Consider the following 9072-nt stretch of genomic DNA (forward strand, 5'->3'; position numbering starts at 1 on the left):
TTGGAAATGGTGTTGAGTGGGTCGGAATGGTGTATGTGGACTGGAATCAATGTTGAAGTATTATATCACAACAGGAGGATGAAACAATAGACATAGTTATGAAAGTAGGTTGCTATTTATTGTATTTAACTAAAATTAAATGCAGAAATAACAGATTACTTGTACTTGAATAAACAACACTCAAACCTATCTAATACAAATAATTATGAAGTAAAAGCAAGTCCCTGCAATTCCATTGAATTTGAGTTCAACAATCTGCATGTGCTTGTTGCTTTAACCGATCAAAAGGGCAGGTTGATAGTAGTATCCAGTGACAGGGCAAAATCTATAAAAATGAAAAGAAATAAAAGTGAAGTATTACAGATTCAATTCTAAGCATACATTTCAATTACATTTCAAAATGATGAAGTGGGATTCGTTTAGCTAGCATCAGATTCATTTACCACCGCCTTAACCCTCTTCAGCGTTTCTACTGCTACCATACCCTTCAAAAAAAATAAGGAAGAGTCAGTAGGTACCATCTTCTTCGAACTCAGAAAAAAAAAATTCAAAAAAGTTAACTTTACTGAAAAATCATTGAAAACAATTCGAGTATTTATACATTGATATTACATTGAAATTTGTTGTTAATATTTTTATCTAATTTGCAAATTGAAATTTTACAAACCTAGTTATGTGACTCGGCTCTACCGACTATAGTTTTGACAACATCTTCCATTCCCAACATAGGTGATAGCATAATTTCAAACCTGTATCTTTGATTTTTATATAATGAAAAAAGTACAGATGTGATAGTATAATTGAAATTTTGTTATTTAATAAAAGACATACTACAAAAAAAGACGTTATATGTGGTACAATTTTGTTGTTTAACCACTTGAACTTTATGTTTTCTTATCAAACTTTTTCAAATAAATTAATTTGACATGCTATAAAAGACATCATTTGACATCGGATTACCACTTTCTATATGTGCATTCAAAATTTTCGATATATAAAGTATACAATTATCTCAATATTTAAATCTTTTACAACATCAGGTAAAAAAAAAAGATGATATAACCACATATCAATAATGGCAGAACTGGAAATTGGTTATTTTTTTGTCAACCTACATAATATCTTAAATCGCATGTTAAATTCATTGAAAGTAAAAAATGATGATGCGGTCAGAAATCAATAACTCTAAAAATAGAGCATTAGATTATTAATCAGCGTACTTTTTTTTGGAACCACTCACCAATACTCTGGGTTCCTAAAAATACTCTGGGTTCCTAAAAAAGTAGATAAAACTTACATTGATTGTATGTCTTCCAAAAGCGGCCTAGATCATCAGCATCTACATTTTTTATTTTACCCATAAATCCAATAAAATACTTGGAATTCGGAAGCCGACTTTAAAACCCCTTTCAAATTCGTCGAAACCTACATAAGAATGAAATGAAATCAGAGCCAGCCAGCCGATGCAAAACCAGAACGAAGCGGAGTGTTGTAACCGAGGAACAGTGAAGCGGGGTCCGGATTTGTGTACTTTTTTTGGTCCTAACCAAATTAACAATATGTAGGGATAGTTTTGTCCAAAACTGTTAAAATAAAAAAAAAAAAAAAAAGATTAACTATAAAAAAAGTATGTAAGGGCAGTTTCATCCAAAATTGTTAAATTCAATTTTTTTTATGTAAAAAAAAAATATGCAGGGGCATTTCAGTCCAAAACTGTTAAAATCAAAAAAAATTTAACTATAAAATAGTATGCAGAGCCAGTTTGGTCCAAAATTGTTAAAATGAAATTTTTTTAAGTTTAAAAACAGTATGCATGGGCAGTTTGGTCCAAAAAACTTAAAATCAAATTTTTTTTGAGTATAGAAAAAGTATGCAGGGGCAGTTTGGTCCAAAAATGTTAGAATAAAAATTTTCTAACTATAGAAACGGTATGCAGGGGCAGTTTGGTCCAAAAATGTTAGAATCAAAAATTTGTAATAAAAATAATATGTAGGGGCAGTTTTTACCCCTGATTTCTCAACATTCCAGCCCATCCATACCCTAATATCTAACAATAGAATTTAAAGTAATACTAATATCATTAATTTCAAACAAAAGTATTTATTTATTATTATTATAATCTATAAAGATATAATTTGAATTCAAACCACATAAAATTAAATGAGTAGTACATGAACTTTTGGACGATAAACTGTGGAATCCATACCAATAATAACTTTTTACAAAATGATGTGCATGAAAAAAAAAATTCATTTGAAAGCATATCCAAACCAAAACATACCCAATGATACCATCCATTCACTGTGGCCTTGATTGAAAGCTCATCTGTCAAAATGGTTTCAAAAATTTCTTCAGCTTCTTAAAACTTGTGTGCCTACAACATCCATAAAGCCATAGATAAAGTTCAAAATCCATAGACAAGAATAAGAAGAAGAAAAAAAGAATATCATACATTATTTGATATGTTACAGCAGAAGGATGTGGCCCAAATTGTTGAGAACTGCATTTTTAAAATCTAAAATTAACTACAGAAATTAAAAACATACGGTACTCTTATTTAAAAACACCAAAATATGAGATTAAATAGAATCATTTAAGCACCATAAAACGAAGAAACAATCATATGAAATAATTGTGATTGAATCTAACACCTTTAGATCAATGTAGGGGTAAACCGTAAAATAACGACCAAATTTCAAAAATATTCCAATTAATACAATAAAAAATAGAAAGCATGCAGATCATTTTATGTTATTTACTCTTTTTTTTTTTAAAAAAAGGTCCCTGCAGTTTGTGGTTTCTATCATGTTCAGCCCAAAGCTAAAATCTTTTTCAATTTCAAGATCCTGCTTGCTTTCAGAAATTTGAAAAAAAAAAGGCTTTAGATATTATAGCAGAATAAACATTTAAAAACATGAGTGAAATAATACCTTCTTCTTGCAAGATCCTGCTCCAAATGAGCTATCACTATCAGAATCTGTAAAATTGTTTTTTAATTCGAAATAGTAAAAGATGATGAATTGATCATATATACAAACACGTCACTTTTCTTGATCAGTAAAAAAATAGATTTAGAAGAAAACTAAAATCTTGAATAAAGATGTGGTTGACTTATAAAAAAAATTAAAATATACATGAGAAATAATATTTCCATTTACAGCTTATATATGATACAGCGAACCTGAATCTCCTGTTGACAAATAGAAGATAAAAAATCGGATGAAAAGAGATTTGGGACAAATCAATCATCTGTACACAGATATAGAGAAAGAGAGCGGGGCGAAAACCTCATTGGTTGACAACGGGTGTTGATGCTGACCGAAAAGCTGGTGAGGCGGTGGAAGCAAACAGTGATGAGTGAAGAAAAACTTTGGAAACATCAAGAAAATAAGTAACAAAAGCCACAATTAGCACTTTCATGTTTAAACAGGTTCATGTAAACTCCAAGAGCACAAAGATTCATTCAAAAATAAAACCAAAATGAACAGTCAATCGATTAAAGCAATTTACAGTTTTGATAAGCTTCAAAAGACTTACCTATTTGTACTCTAGTGTCAAGAGCATCCAACCTTCCAATTGTTCATCAAACTGTAAGAGACATTTCAACAAACATATAATGGGCATACCATAAAGCAAAATTAGATGTCGGATGTTCTTTATCATCTGAAACACCGATCTCAAACCATGTTATCCACACCACCAAACCCCATCCACATAAAAACACAAGGAAACACATCGAACCTGTCCACGTGTTGACCTCCCTATGAGTTCGATTTATGCCTTCCGCCTTTTGAATTCTTTCAAACAAACACGCACAGTCTATTTTTCCTTCTTCGAACATATTGTAATAAAAAACAAATAAGATAATCAGGCGATAGTGATAACCCCCATACAACAAACGAAGCCAAATAACGAATACCAGACACCAGGACAGTCCATATTACCTGTGTTTTTCTAAACCTTCAGAGACATCTGCTATTACTTTCTTGTCCACACCAGTACCATTTCCAGGTTGTAAGTACTTTGTGTATTGGTATTTTGAAAGCATTTTCTTGTCTATACCATCTGCAAATAGGTGTATATGTACGTATATTATATTATTATACAATGAAATCTTATAAAAATAATGAATAAAGTTAGTCAGGCTTACTGTGCAGTTCAAAGTTGGAGCTTGAGAAAGTTATGATCTATGGTGGAAGCCATTAAACAATCTTCTAAAGCTTCTTTGAAACAAAGTAACCTTGGGTGTTTTAAGGTTGTAAACAATTGAAATAATAAACAGTGACAACCCACCATTCGTCCATCATGTCCACTGCCTCAGAACCTTTAAGCTGAAAATAAAACATGAATTTGTAGGCTTTAGTCCAAATAAGTTTTCTACCATTTCATCTAATATGCCTTGAAGTGGTTGTATCTGCATTGAATTAATTTTTTTTCATTTAGACATTTCATCAAACACGTGATATGCATCTAAATTTACAAATTTTTTTTCTCAAAACAGCAAGTTTAATCAAACAAACTTAAATGGAGTTTTGAAATTCAGACACATACAAATATAACCAATCTGAAAATTAATAAATTATAATAAATTTCAACCTGGAAGTGCAGTTCTATACAAATATAGATTAACATGTAATCGGAATTAAAATCCACAATGAAATCAAATTAACATGCGAACTTACAGCTTACAGCCTTCAGTTGTATTGGATACAACAAATCGATAGAAAAGTCAAAAATCAATAGAAACCACAGAAGACATACCGAAATCAGATATGCACGGCGACATCAGAGAGAAATCGAAAATTGAAAATCCATAGCGACAACAGACATTTGAGTGTCAATCGATTGTGCGTAGGAATCCTCAATCGAACGATGTTGGTGGTGAAAATTGGTGGAGAGATGGTGAAGTGAGTAAGAGAGAAGACTGGAAGAGTGAATCGAACTGAAGCAGTTATCTGATCGATCAAATAGATGGTAACCTAAAAAAGGAAATTCATACCTGATCAGAGAGCTGGCGGCGGTGGAGATCGGAAGCCGAATGAGGTGGTTCCCGCCTAGGGCGGCGCCGATGACCGGTGTCACAGACGATCAATATTCGATCGGAAGTGTCGAGTGGGTAAAGCACACAAAAAGTTTGAGCGGAAGAAACTTCTGAATAAACGGAATGGGAAGATATTTGATAACAGAGGCGGTGGGAAGGATCTGGAAGTGAAACAACGGCAACGATGAACAACACGTGTACAAAAATATTCGAACAATTCAATAAAACACCCGTATAGTTTACTATTCTGCCAAAAACGCCCAAGTTTACAAAAAGTATACGTAAGGGACCATTTTTGCCAAACTGTTCACCGGTTCACTATTCATGTTGGAGGCCAAGTTTAATATATATATAATAATTACTCCCTCGTTAAGGCAAAAGTCGCAGCACTGTTGTAAAACCTAAAAACGCATCAGGTAAAGCTATGATGGCTTAGTATATACGTTAAGACCCTTTATAATTAGGAATGATAGACCTCGAGTGAATAATGCGGCCTTATCTCCTGTTCCTTGTTTGGTTGTGGATTTAGGGCGGAGTCGCTCAGTCAACAGTCCTTTTAATCTTAATTATACATGACTAGTGTATACTAGGCGATTATAGAGAGGCCTTGTGAGAAATCTACTCATGAAAAGTACATCTTTCCAAAGCATCAGGACCCCTAGCGTTCAGCGTCAATCATGTTGGTCCAAGCATTCGCGATAGTAATACCATGGACGAACCCAAAACGCTAAGAACTTGTGTGCCCTGTTTAGCACATGGTCCTATCAATCTTCATTCTATATCGTGTCGATGTTTATTAATTTCGACACTACCGTCAGCCATGGTTCGACTTGGTTCGACCATGCGAGAATTCCTAGTGTTGTGTAAAAAGAACTTTCACCTTATCCTAAGCGTCAAATAAAATCATTTCGAACCTAATAGGAAACCTAATGCGAACCATCTGTCGTATCTCTCATCCAACCTTCAGAAGTACACAGGAGAGGGGTATCGCGTGTTGTTAACCAACCCTATTAGACATTGAAACCTAAAGCGAAAGACATTGCAGATATTCCGGAAGACAATAACTGCCCGAGGCCTACTCAATAGATCCTCTAGAAAGACCACTGGGACCGCACGATCAAGTTCGTGAATCAAAAGTAAGAACTCATGGGATTAACTTACTACTACTGAGTATATGCATTAGAGTGGTATATAATTTAGGTCGATAAGATTTGAGATGTGTGCTTCCGCCCTACTCCCTGTTCCTTGTTTGGTTGTGGGTTTGGGGTGGGGCCACACATCTGAACATCCTGTCAATCTCAATTATATACTACTTGTATACACTGAGTAATAGTGATTGAGCCGAGTATGAGGTCTACCACGAACCTTAAAATAAACCCTTCATCATATACCCATAGGAAAGGAGCTGAAGTCAAGAGAACAGTTGTAGGTTGAGCTGCTAAAATGACTACAAATTCGAAATTTGTTGTCATCCCGGTTAAGCCAACATAGTAACTGACACCCTCAGTTAGGAAAAAGTAACTCAAGTCGTAAGAGTCAAAAACATTGACTACGACCATCCATTCACGCCTGATCCCACAAATTAAGCATCTCAGTAGTGAGCCAAGAAACCTGGAAAGCTGTGACAGGTTAAACTCTGAGAAGAATGGATGAGGAAATTAGAGGTTCTGAGTGGCAGAGTCTTATGTCATCTAGATTTAATCTAGATAGAGAAACTCGGTAACATCGGAAGAGTAGTTGCAAGGGATGCTCGCACTACTCAAGCACTCCATTCATCCAGATACAGACGAGAAGTGCCTAGATCGGAAAGAGTTGTGATAATGCCTCGTCATGTGAGAAAAGTTACCGTCGTCACGTAGATGATGGTCTACACACACCAAAGTTAATACTAAGATGGTAAGGACCACATTATTACCTCCACAACCAGGAGTACTTGAGAAAAGTAGATAGCAAGTTGCGTAAAGCTTTATAACCCAGGTCATAAAGAGATTGTGGACTCGACACCAGTTTAGGTGTTAGTCTACGGGTTATACAAGATCGCGCGTTTCCTACAAACTTGAGGAAGCAGACACAATGGAAAAACTAATGGAGCATGTCATAGATATTGTTAGACTACTAGGTGTTCCAAGGAATATTATCACTAAAGAGATAGTAGAACCACCTCCCGAAATAGTCAACCACTTCAAAAAATCTCAAAGGGCGAAGCTAGCCCTGATCAGAAACTGCTATCCATGAAACAGCAAACCGAATGAGAGAAAGATTCCTCCCGATTAGGGAATCATGCTGTGAAAGCATCTATTAGACGATGATGAAAATTGGAGTTATCTAAGCATCATCTGGTAAAACCCTCTATCATCCTGACGCTGAGATATTCAGTTAGAAACACCTCATGAGTCGAAAGTGTAGGTCCAATCTGCACTGGGCTGAGGTAGATACCACGCAACCAATAAATGCCAGCATATAGTCAGCACCTTCAATGGTCCAGAAAACCTCTGAAAGCCAACCAGTAGGAAATACAAATCCGAATACGACCTGAGACTCCTAAGAACCAATCAGAAGGACTACACCTCCAATAAGAGAAAACTTTTGGAACTTCAGAATGGCGATCACGCCAAGTGATGATCTCACCATGGAAGTACATTATGTTTTAGGTACTGAAACGTTCTATATTCCAAAGAACTGAGGACCATCAGAGATTCTTGATAGAATTGGTCCAGTATCCGTCAAACCCAGACTACCTTAGGAATTCCATAAATTCCACCCTAATCTATCCACGTCTCAGCGAATGAACCAGTAGTACCCGACAAAACTCTCACCATTTTCTCGATTAGATCCATGGAAACCAGAGCCACGTTTGTTAGAGGAAACAGGAGAAATCTAGCTCATTAAAGGGAACCGATGAAACCTTATCCCGTGTGGCCCAGGGATCGAAGAAGAAACTATACCTCGTAACAAAAATTCGCTAAAACTCAGTATGGACCTGATTCCCCTAAGGAACGGGCGGATCAGCTAGAGGCTATTGACGAATACAGCCCAACCTAAACCTCAGTTTCATCTTTCGTATTCTAAACCCCGAAGTACTCGTGCAAAGACTACTTTGTCCTCCGAAGCCTTATCGTCGAATGTCCGCAGACCATCATGAAATACCACTCGTCCAACATACCAAGTTCGAGCACAGAGGCTATTGACGAATACAGCCCACCTATCACTATTCAGTGTATACGCGAGGGTGGTATATGATTATGATTACGCAGATTTAGTATGTGTGTTTCCGCCCTATCTCCTGTTCTTTGTTTGGTTGTGGACCTGGGGCAGAGTCGCACATCCGACCGTCTTACTAATCCTAATTACATACGACTTGTATACACAAGGTAATGATAAATGGACCAAGTACGAATCCTATCATGAACACCAGGGCAAAGTTGCCAGGTCTACGAGTAGGTATTCTGCCAATCAGAGGAGCGCAACCCCAGTAGTACTACTAAGAAAGCTAATTTCGGGACGAAATTCCATCTAACGGGGGGATGATGTGACAACCCGAAAATTTTTTGTTTTGAAAGCTCATTCAGTCAACTCAACTGAGTATCAGACTCATTGGTAATGAGTTCCAGCCTGGTTAAAGGTCATTCTAAGGAGTTTTAAGCCTAATACACTCAAGGAATGAGTGTTAGGAAGTACCTGCTAGACCCACAGTATAACATGCAAGCCTTAAACTCCATCAAGAGGAGTTTACGGCCATGTTACCAAGAGTTTACGGCCGTAAACTCAAGGGGGCCGTAAACGCATCTCTACATATATAAAACTTGGCCATTTTTCTCATTCCTTCTTTCCTTGGCCGATTTTCTTCAAATCCTCTCAAGTATCATCCAACTTTTCATCCAAGATCTTCATATATATATATATATAAGTATGCTATCCTTTGATTAGTTTTTACACCTTCTTAACTAGCCTCATCCATAGAAATCATCTTTTCTTAGATCTTCAAGAAACACCAAGAACACACACTAGTGTTCTTGGCCAAAATAAACCAT

The 9072-nt window shown here is 36.0% G+C and overlaps 1 long non-coding RNA gene across 14 annotated transcripts; it reads right to left on the reverse strand.

Annotated features, from left to right (window-relative positions):
* Positions 1-203: 203 nt before the first annotated feature.
* LOC145167118 (uncharacterized) lies at positions 204-5177 on the reverse strand. 14 transcript variants are annotated; one of them, XR_013740904.1, is made up of 11 exons: positions 5000-5177; positions 4762-4924; positions 4151-4331; positions 3945-4065; positions 3742-3831; positions 3288-3588; positions 2931-2977; positions 2453-2500; positions 2282-2374; positions 1298-1425; positions 204-485 (listed from the first exon to the last, which is right to left on the reverse strand). It is a non-coding gene; the product is annotated as an uncharacterized LOC145167118 (long non-coding RNA). The 14 variants fall into 14 exon arrangements; XR_013740905.1 differs by adding an exon at positions 668-749 and having other exon boundaries at positions 4762-5177; XR_013740913.1 differs by having other exon boundaries at positions 2931-3190; positions 3288-3326; positions 3538-3588; positions 4762-5173.
* Positions 5178-9072: the final 3895 nt, after the last annotated feature.

Source organism: Lactuca virosa, chromosome 3, assembly GCF_052849685.1.
Source record: "Lactuca virosa cultivar CGN04683 chromosome 3, Lactuca_virosa_CGN04683_v6, whole genome shotgun sequence".
Taxonomy (NCBI): domain Eukaryota; kingdom Viridiplantae; phylum Streptophyta; class Magnoliopsida; order Asterales; family Asteraceae; genus Lactuca; species Lactuca virosa.